Genomic DNA, 10,509 nt, shown 5'->3' on the forward strand with positions numbered 1-10,509 from the left:
TGTGTTTGCTATGAAAATATTTAGATTAATTAAGGTCTTTAGTAATTCAATAAAATGTGGGGGGGAAACAGTATAGAAAGCAAACATAGATACCAGAGACAGTGTGGGAGGAGAGTGGGAGATGGCAGAGGGTAAGAAATAGGGAATCAAAGATGGGGGAAAAAAAGCAAAACATACAGAAAACAAGAAATGGAAAATTATTTGCTGACAATAACATGTTTGTTGATGTGCTTGATTGAGGCAATATACAGTGTACTCTGGATAGAAAATCTCATTTTGTATGCTGTAATGATGTACAGTGAATGAATGCAAATAAATAAACTGAAATGTAAAAAGATCAAAATTCCATCAGGCCTTTCTATAGAAATTGAGAAACTGATTTCAAAATTCACATGTAAATGTAAAAAACCTAGTAGAGCCAAAATAACTTTTAAAAAAAGACCTGAGTTGGAAAATAAGACTCTCTGAATGTGAAACTTATTATAAAGTTACTGTAATTAAGACAGTATGGTTTGACATTAAAATGGACAAAAAGATTATGGAACAGAGAACTCCTGATGTTTTCAAGCGAGCTTGGAAGGGAAGTGGAACCAAATCATTAAATTTGCTACTTGGAAATGTAATTCTCACCAGAAATCATACAGAATAGTACATTCCTTAACACTGAGTCAATATTGGGTCACCAGAAAAGTCATGATGCATTTTTGGGTAGAAAACCAGAAAAATACAACATAACTTTTCCGACAACCTAATAATACTGTCTCTGTTCTATTCAGGCTAGTTCAGAGCCCTACCAGGCCCAGGAAAGTGTCAGTCTACTCTTATGTAAAAGGTCTGATTTGACCCAGCTGCTGTGGTACAGGCCATAGGGTGCTGCTATGCAATGTTGGAGTCAACATAGCAGACCTGAGTTCGGATCCTGGATCAACTTGAACTTGCCAGGCATTCTCATACATGCCTGTGATCCTGGATGGCTGGGAAGCCCGGGGGAGGATTGCAACATGGCAAGACCCTGTCAGGGGTATCTATATAACAGTTTTTAAAAAAGAATTATTTACTTAATTCCATTTATTATTATTATCTAAATTTGACCCGAGAGAGACAGAAATAGAGAAAAAGTGAAAGCAAGAAAGCAAGCCACCAAGTCTGGGACTTGAACTATATTAGCCCTCTGGGAATCCAGTGCCTTACTCACCACACCATCTGCCAGCACCGCCTATGTATCTTAAAGAAGGGAGAGAGAATAGGAAGGAAGGAGGGAGGGAGGGCAGGAGAGAGAAGAAGAGAAAATAGATTTTTTAAAAAATACTACAAAATAAGTCTGAGGTGGAGAGGAATCCATCGTCTTAGGCAGAGTCGTCTGAGTTTTAAGGCTAATCACAGTCCAAAAGGCTGCAGGGGATTTGGTTAAAAGCAGCTGGAGAGACAATGATATGTTCAAAGATGAATATTCCATCCAAATATGTTGATTTGGTTTTATTGTATAGGGTGTTAGTGTACTTGGAGGTGGTTTCACAACTTGTTACGTATCTTTCAGCTTTTACTTATTTATTTCTTTTTTTGAGAGAGAGATTTTTGCTACAGGGCCTGTGCACTTGCTGGAGAGGCAGAGAGAGACAGAGAGACAGAAAGTAAGAAATCGTCCCCTTCGGGGATGGTCATGGTGTAATCTCTTCTCCCCCATTCTCCTCTCAGGACCCTGGGCACAAATGCACATGCACCCAGCGTTGAGTTTTAAGCCACTGGGTCCAGGACTTGAACCACGGTCAACTACATGGGCATCCAGCAACATAATCATTATGTCATCTGATGGACCTTCTTTAAGAATTTTTTTTAAGAATTATTTAGCTTTATTTATTTATTTTAATTTTACTAGAGAGGGACAGAATGAGAGAGAGGGATAGTGAGAAAGCAAGCCACCAGGTCCAGGATTCGAACCATGGTCAGCCATGTGGGAGTCCAGCGCCCTTAACCACTATGCCAGCTGCCAGCCCCTACCTTCTTTAAGAATTTTTAAAGAACTCTGAGGGTCTTCAGCCAAACATTTTATTATTTTTATTTCAAATCAATTTTATCTAGTTATACTGCTTTCATACTGCTACTGATAGCAAAAAAAAAAAAAAGTAGAAAAAAACTGAAATCTACAAAATAGGGGCTGTACTAAAATCAAACTAATTCTTCATTACTGGAGGACTACCTAAATAAAATGGAGTTCCTTTCAAACAGTAAGCATTATGTGATTCAATTACTGGAAGATGACCTGGAAGTCATTTTTGTTGAAAAGGAAGATATATGTTGGTTGTACATGTGCATGTATGCAGTTGTCTACTTTTCTTTTCTCCCTCCTCTCTTTCTATGAGAAAGAAGGACAAGAGGAAGCCAAATAGGTCTTTTCAACAGGGCATCTCGGTGCAGCAATCTTCCTGCTCCTACCTCCCAGTTGGCTTGGCTCACAGGTGCATGCCGTCATACCTGGTGAGTCTAGGTTGGTCCTGGACCTGAATCCAGGAACCTGTGCAGCTCCAGCGCTGTGTGGCTGTGCCTTGCTGCTGTGCCACTGTGGCTGGGCTATGCCTTTTCATAAAATGAATTGTTTTTATAATAAAAATACTAATAATAACTACAAAAGAAAAAAAAACACAATAAAATAAATAAAATAGAATTTGGGTAAGTTTTTCAATGCATGTTTAATTCATATGGCTAATCTCTTTATTTGGCCAAAGCCAATGTTTTTGTTACTTTATAAATCCCATAGATTTCTCAAAACAAAGTTCTATAAAGTCACTACAGAAAATATTTTTGTAAACTCTACATATATTTATAATTCTTAAATATATATATATATATATATAGTTGATTCCTTTTAAATTTTTTTAATGGGATCAGCAGATGGCATAATGGTTATATCACTGGACTCCCACATCTCTCTGGCAAGTACACATGCCCTGTAGCAAAAATCTCTCTAAAAAATTTATTAATATTTAATTTTATTTATTATTATTGTTATCAATTTGATATAGGGCACATGCATTCACCAGAGAAATACAGAGAGAGAAAGAGAGAGAAAAGTGAGAAAGTAAATTGCAAGGTCCAGGACTCAAACCGTGGCTGGCCATGTGGGAGTCCAGTGCCCTAACCACTATACCACCTGCTGACCCCACATTTTGTAATTTCTTACTATTTGTTTAAACAATTCTTTATTGTTGGAGCTGTGGTTGGGGTTCAGCTACCCTCCAATTGTTGGATATTTCAGCTGTTTCAAAGTGTTGGATGTTTTTAAAAGCACAGAGTAGGAATAACTGCATGAAAAAAGGTTATATAGAGAGAGCAAAAAAGGCCAGGGGAAACACTCATCATCTAAATCATGACAGAAATGTTTCTGGGGATGTTCTTTTCAATCAAATTACTATTACGTTTTTAAAGCACTTACTAGCACTTAGTGAATATCTCTCTGTGTGGCTTCAAGCCTCCAGGACATAGGCCCTTCGCACACCTTTATTCTCTTCATCTCTTCTGCTGAAGAATCTGGCCTTTGCAATGACAGGCTGCTTTGGAAGCTTTCCCTTTCCCAGAACTTTGCGGTAGCCTATCCCACTACATCAATGATGAGAGCCCCTCCGGTCTTGTTTTTGGCAGCATTTATCAGCGTCTACTCACTGACCAAGGTCCACAATTTATCAAGGTTGACAAGTGGGCAGAAGCTCTGATTCCTCTTTAAATGGTAATGCCACATGCCAACTTTCCCAAAGTAACCTGGGTGATATTTGTCAAAGTTGAGACCATGGTGATCCATGCCACCTGCATTACCCTGGCCTCTGGGATGCTTCCGGTACTTGCTGATGGGGCTGTGGCCATAGCTCATGTGGCCTCAAAGTTTCCAGGTCTTCTTCAAGCTGGATAGCATGTCTGCGAGTGAGATGAAAGATCAAATTACTGTTTTAATGAACTTGTTTTGCACTAAATCATTTTGGCCAAGTTGATTTTATCAGACAATGTTGTGTATTTAAATGAAAAAATATGAAGCCCCTCAATATATTAGGAATCATAGCAGTGTTAGTACACTTGGTTGATGTGATTTGAAGGCTTTCTCGTGTGCTAGGGAAAGGGGTTGCTGAAGGCTTCTGGGCAGGGAAGACATTACTGGAGATGATGGTAGAAAGACTACTCGTATTAAGAGTGAAGAATGGGGGTCCAGAAGGTGGCGTGGTAACTGAGATGCTGGACTCCCACATAGCCAACTAAGTCCCAGACCTGGCAGCTTGCTTTTTCGATTGCCCTTTTTCTATCTGGTCAAATTAAAAAAGAATAACAAACAAACAAATAAATAATTCTTTCCAAAAAAATGAGTGCAAACCATTGGGCCAGCAGATGGCATGGTGGTTAAGCACTGGATTCCCACTTGGTGACCATGGTTCAAGTCCTGAACCTGGTAGCTTAAAAAATTGCAGCATATCAATAGATAAATAAATAAATGTTTTTATTACTATTTTAAAAAAGAGAGAGAGAGTGAAGAACAAACTGTAGCCAAGAGAGTCTGGTGGCTGAAAGCTAGGTTGAAACTTTCACAATAGTTCCAGTGAGTGGTGATAAAATCCTAAACCACAGCAGTGTTAATACAGGAGTCAAATTAAAAAAAATAAAAATCAACAACAACAAAAAAAACATGAATCAGAAAGGGGCTGATGCTTTTTGAGTCTTAGCGCACAGAATGTATTTTTTATTCCCCTGTCATTTGCTCTTCAATCCACATCCAATCAACTCTTCTAGACCTCTAAATCATTATTTAAGGACCAAAACGGTGATGTAATTCACTTAGCATGCAGAAGGTGGATTGAGAAGCTCATTTAATGAGCCTGAGAGAAAGAAAAGAGTTGAGGAACTTTGGGCAATGAGTTGGGTACAGTCTGTACTTACAATAGAAGCCAAAAGGAAGTGTGTTGGCTTGGCTGGCATTTTAGCTACGAAAATAAGGAAGGAAAATGGATTGTCATGAGCCTACAGGCCTTGACTCTTTCAGTACATCAGCATCACAGTAACCTTCCTGAGGGCAGGAACTTCCTCTTACACTCCTCTGTACCACCACACCTTGCTGGAATACGTGGAAGAAAGTGTTGGGATGGATTCTGACTCTACTTAGAGGATGGGAGGGGCACACAAAGCTAACAACTCCCAACTCTGGATATGAGGGAGAGTAAGCCAGGGCTCCTTAGTCAGATTAGACCCTGTAAATCAACCTGCTAGATAAGTCCGATCCACAGATTCTGGGAAGCAGAACAAGGTGTGGCCCACATGCTATTTTGGTGGCTTCATTTAAATGATTGGTAGGACTTGCATTTCTTTGGCTACTTACAAGTTCTGAAAATCCCAAAACTTAAGTTTACTCCAATTTCCATTACCTCAACCATTCCAGTATGTGTGTTCAAAAACCACAATCTGACTTCAGGAAATACCTGTCATATACTAGATTTAGAAGTGAGAGTACACTAGAGCTGTGAGTTCTATGCACTATCTTCAAGGAGCTTATAATGTTGTAAAGCAAGGTGAGGCTTATCTGTGTTGACTATCCAGGGAACAATGTTATGAGAGGGTATACAGAAATCATAACTGAAGTATCGAAAGACGTGGTTAAAGCTTGTGGAAATGAAGGTTATTGCTACGATTACATGTGTTACCTATAACGTAGTTATGAGATGATTTCATTTTGTAAAATAACTAGCCACCATTTGGCTGGTTGGGTTGGTAGCAGTATACTGATGTGCCTGTATGTTCAAATGTCAACTATTCATGGGTTTATATTTGTTCGAGGACAGCTTACAATGGAAAGACCATTATAAGATGGAATGAGGTAGACTTCCTCATTCAGTAAAATGATAGAGCAGATATTGTAAAATCGTCCTGGTATAAAACACTCAGAAATGATGACTGATATAGTGCAAACAATCTTTTTAGATCCATAGCTAATCAAAGATAACTGTATAAAGCAAAAATAATGACTATGTATTGTAGGATATGTAGCATGTAAAAACAGAACATGTGATGACAACATTGCAGAAGCTGAGAACAGAGAAACAGAAGTATAGTGTTTAAGATTATTATATCATAGGGGCCAGCAGGTGACATGGTGAATAAGGTGCTGGACTCCCACATGGCTGACCAAAGTTAGGGTATCAGACCTGGTGGCTTGCTTTCTCTATTCCTCTCTCTGTCTGTGTCTTGTGAATTAAAAATAATAATAATAATAATAAAAAAATTAAATAAATACTTCTTTTTTTGGAGAGGTTTTTTTTTTTTTTTTTTTGCTATAGGGCGTGTGCGCTCGCCAGAGAGAGAGAGAGACAGAGAGACAGAAAGCGAGAAATCACCCCCCAGGGGGGATGACCACACTGCAATCCCTTCTCCTCCATTCTCCTCTCGGGATCTTGGGCACACACACACACGTACCCAGCGTGAGTTTTAAGCCACCGGGTCTGGGACGCGAACCACGGTCGACTACATGGAAGTCCAGCAACATAGCCATTAAACTAACTGCTGGTCCCCAATAAATACTTCTTTTTTGAGAGAGATTTTGGTTATAAGGCACATGTACTCGCTGGAGAGACAGAGAGGCAGAGAGACAGAAAGCGAGAAATCATCCCCCCTGGCTGCGCTGCAATCCTTTCTCTTCTATTCTCCTCTCAGAACTCCGGTCATGTACATACATGTGCCCGCGATGAGTTTTACATCACTGAGTCTGGGACTCAAACTGCAGACAAACTGTGGGGGTCTAGTGATATAAACATTACTCCGTATGCTGGTCCCAATAAATAATTCGTTAAAAAGATTATTCTATCACATACATGAAGTAATGTCTTATCACTAGATGGTAAACTATGATGAAGTAAACTATAGATATAAACCCTAAAGCAACCACTAAAATATTACAACAATGAGTTATACTTAAAAACAAAGGCGATAAAATGGAATCAAGTATGGCAACAGCAAAATGCAGTCACCATCCAACTGAGTAGGTCACTCACCCACACTCTCAGTCTAGCAGAAGTTCCCCTATTGGAACGGAGAGTAGTGCTAACAGCACTGAACAGCCAATGCCTGAAACAGCAGATGAACAGAGGATCTCCACTCTGACAGGCTCTGAAACAGGTTGAATTGGAAAAACCATCTGACATTTGAGATCCACTCCCACCCCCTTACTAAAGGAATATGCACACCTTCCCTAAGTGAAAGAAACCCACTTGAGAAACAAGAGCAGAAGTCAAGGAATTCTAATAAATCTGTGTTAAGTCAGGTTTGGGAAATTTTTTGTGTAGATAGAGATATTACTTCTTTTATGAATCAACCATTATGTCTTTTATGTCTTTTGCCCATTATTCCATTAGGAGATTTGTCTTTGTGTTAAGTTTGAATTTCTTTTCTTTTTTTTTTTTTTTCATATTAAGAATCCTAATTCATGCCAGCTACATGGCGTAACTCATGGAAGCTAAAGCTAAATCCTACATGGTCAACTGCAGTTCGGATTCTGGCCCCAGAAACTTGAAAAACACACCATGTGCATGTGTGTGAGTGCCAAAATCTCAACAGGTTGGAGAAATGGAAAGGGATTGCTATATGATTGTGTCATTTGGGGATGCTTTCTTTCCCTCCCTCTCTTTGTCCTGCTATCTCTTTGTCTTTGTTTGGGGAATGTACACACCCTCCGGCAATTAAAAAAAAAAAATCATGGCCTGGTGGTTAAGACGGCTGGACCCCACATAGCTGACCCCACAGTTCGAGTCCTAGACATAGCAACTTAGAAAACACGCTGGAAGCATGTGTGTGTGTGTGTGTGTGTGTGTGTGTGTGTGTGTGTATGCCCAAAATCCTAAAAGGAGGGACAGATGGAGGAGAAAAGATTGTGGGGACCAGTAGATGGTGTAATGGTTATGTTGCTGCACTCCCACACGGCCGACTGTGGTTTTGAGTACTGGACCTGGCAGCTTGAAACCATGTGCAAGTGTTTGTATGCCTAAGATGCCAAGAGGAATATAGAGGAGAAAGGATTGTGGTATGGCTATCTCCCCTGGGGGGGAGTGATTTCTTGCTTTCTAGCTCTCTGTCTCTCTAGCAAATGCACACACCCTAGAGCAAAAATCTCTTTACAAAAAAAGAGCAAAGAAAGAAAATATTGTGGCATGATCCCACTCCCCATAGGAATGAGAAGGGTGTATCTCACTTTCTCTCTCTCACTTTCTCTCTCTCTCTTTCTCCAGAAAGTGCAATCACCCTCTGGCATTTTTTTTTTTTTAAAGAAAATCCGAACTCTGTAATATTTATTGCAAGTATTTTCTTTGACTTATCTTGTTACTCTTTCATTTAACTCTTCCATTTAAGTGTTTACATGACCATTTTTTTCCTTGTACTGTTTCTGACTTTGTTATGGTGCCAAAGAACGCTTCACCTTCTTAAATTATTACTAATTGATACATACTCTCCAATACAAGGGTACTTCAAAAGTTTGTGGAAAATGGAATTAAAATACAAATAATTTATTTTGGTACAAAAATCTTGAAATCTATGCATAGTTTTTTCATAATACACGTTTCTATGACTTTTTTTTTTTTTAGGTTTTTACCATAGTATGCATGTGCTCGCTAGAGAGAGACAGAGAAAGTGAAAGGGAAAGTGTAAAACTCCCCTCGCAGGGGGTATGGCCATGCTGCAATCCTTTCCTCTCTATCTCCTCTTGGGATTTTGGACATGCACACACATGCACCTGGCATGAATTTCAAGGCACCAGGTCCAAGACTCAAACCACGGTCAGCCATGTGGAAGCTCAGCACCTTAACTACCATTTCGCCTACTGGTCCTTCCAGGGCCTTTTGGAAAACATTATATGTTTTTCTCATTCAACAAGAAGCTCATTGGGAGCTAGAACCATTTCTTTTTCCAGGTCCTTTGACAAGGCCTGCTGTGGAGATTCCAGGCTCATTGGGGGCTAGAACCATTTCTTCTTCCAGGTCCTTCGACAAGGCCTCCTGTATAGTAGTTGGGAATTCACAGTCTTTTGGTGAAAGAGAAGAACCTTCTCCTGGAAAAGAGTTAGAGTTTACCAATTTAGAGTTAACGAGGAGTATGCTGAGAGAGAGATAGCTTATTTTTTTTAAGAATTATTTTATTTTATGTATTATTATTATTTTTTAATTTGACCAGAAAAAGACAGAGAGAGAAAATTGAGAAAGCAAGTTACCAGGTCTGGAATGTGAACCATGGTCAGCCATGTGGGGGTCCAGCACCTTAACCACCATGTCAATTACTGACCCCAGTATGAATAGCTTCTGTGAAGGAAACTCCAACAGTAGTTTTTACAAAACAAAATAATTGTATAATTAAACAAGAAATTATGCAGTTAAACCAAGTGCAAGAAGTGAGTGGCCAGATGGATGAACGGATGAGGCCTAGAGTGGTGGGGAAGGGCGAGAGCTGCAACAAGGCCTGGCTCAGAACTGAGTAGTAGCTGAGGACAAAATGAAAGGATGCAGATGCGATAGATTCGAAGGTCAGAACTGGGGGATCACGTCACGGAGAAAGAGCAGAGGAGTGGGTGATTGGCACAGGGTAGCAATGGGGAGACCTGCAGAGGGAGAAGGGGAAGCAGGGAGAGAGTGTGAGAGGGAGGAAGGGGAAGGCTGGGTCCATGGCCTCTGACATTACTTCTGATTCTGTTTCCGGTCTTCTGACAGCTTGACCCATGTGGAATTATTTTTTTTTAATTTAGTTTAATTTAATTAATTTTTTTTCAGGGAGGAAGAAAAGTTTATATTTTCATTTAAAGAAACAAACAAAAAATATTTTAATAAATTGCTGAACCTATCAACAACTCAAAAGAAGTAAAATGTTAAAATTGGGAAACCAAAGCATAGTAGAAAAAAATCAGTAATGTTTTACTTAAAAGTCATAAAATTCTATTTCACTAGTTTAGTCTTATGTTCAAACTGTCTTCAGTTGAATATGCAGAGCTACTGTGAGCCAATCTTTCCATTTAAATCCAGAGAGTTAACATTCAACATTGTTGTTGATATTTCTTGTCCCTAGCCTTAAATTGGTCATTTTCTTGGTTGCCTTTTGTTCTCTTATTTCTGTATGTGTCTAGTTTTACTGGTCGAGCACGCCTTTCAGAACTTCTTGAAGAGTGGGTCTGCTACAGGCAAATTCTTTCAAGTCTTGTTTATCTGAGAATGTTTTTATTCTTTCTTTCCATATGAAAGATAATCTTGCTGGGTATAGTATTCTTGGTTGAAACTGTTTTTCACTTAACAGTTTTCATATATTTTCCCATTGTTTCCTTGCTCGCATTGTTTCTGATGAGAGGTCTGAAGTTAGTCTGATGGGATAACCTTTGTAAGTAACCTGACGTCTCTCTCTCTCTCTCTTGCCAATTTTAGTATCTTGTCTTTGTATGACCAGTCTGGCTACGATGTACCTTGGAGAAGATCTTCTTGGGTTGATTCTATTAGGGGTCCTTTTTTTTTTTTT

The 10,509-nt window shown here is 39.3% G+C and overlaps 1 protein-coding gene and 1 pseudogene across 3 annotated transcripts in view; one reads left to right on the forward strand and one right to left on the reverse strand.

Moving 5' to 3' along the window:
• Window positions 1-10,509, forward strand: part of IL15RA (interleukin 15 receptor subunit alpha) — a gene marked incomplete at its 5' end in the record, with an annotated part of 41,685 nt that overhangs the window by 7,759 nt on the left and 23,417 nt on the right.
• On the reverse strand, window positions 3,462-3,904 carry LOC114008043 (60S ribosomal protein L27a pseudogene; annotated as a pseudogene).

This window comes from Tupaia chinensis, unplaced genomic scaffold (genome assembly GCF_000334495.1).
Source record: "Tupaia chinensis unplaced genomic scaffold, TupChi_1.0 Scaffold000275_1, whole genome shotgun sequence".
Lineage (NCBI taxonomy): Eukaryota > Metazoa > Chordata > Mammalia > Scandentia > Tupaiidae > Tupaia > Tupaia belangeri.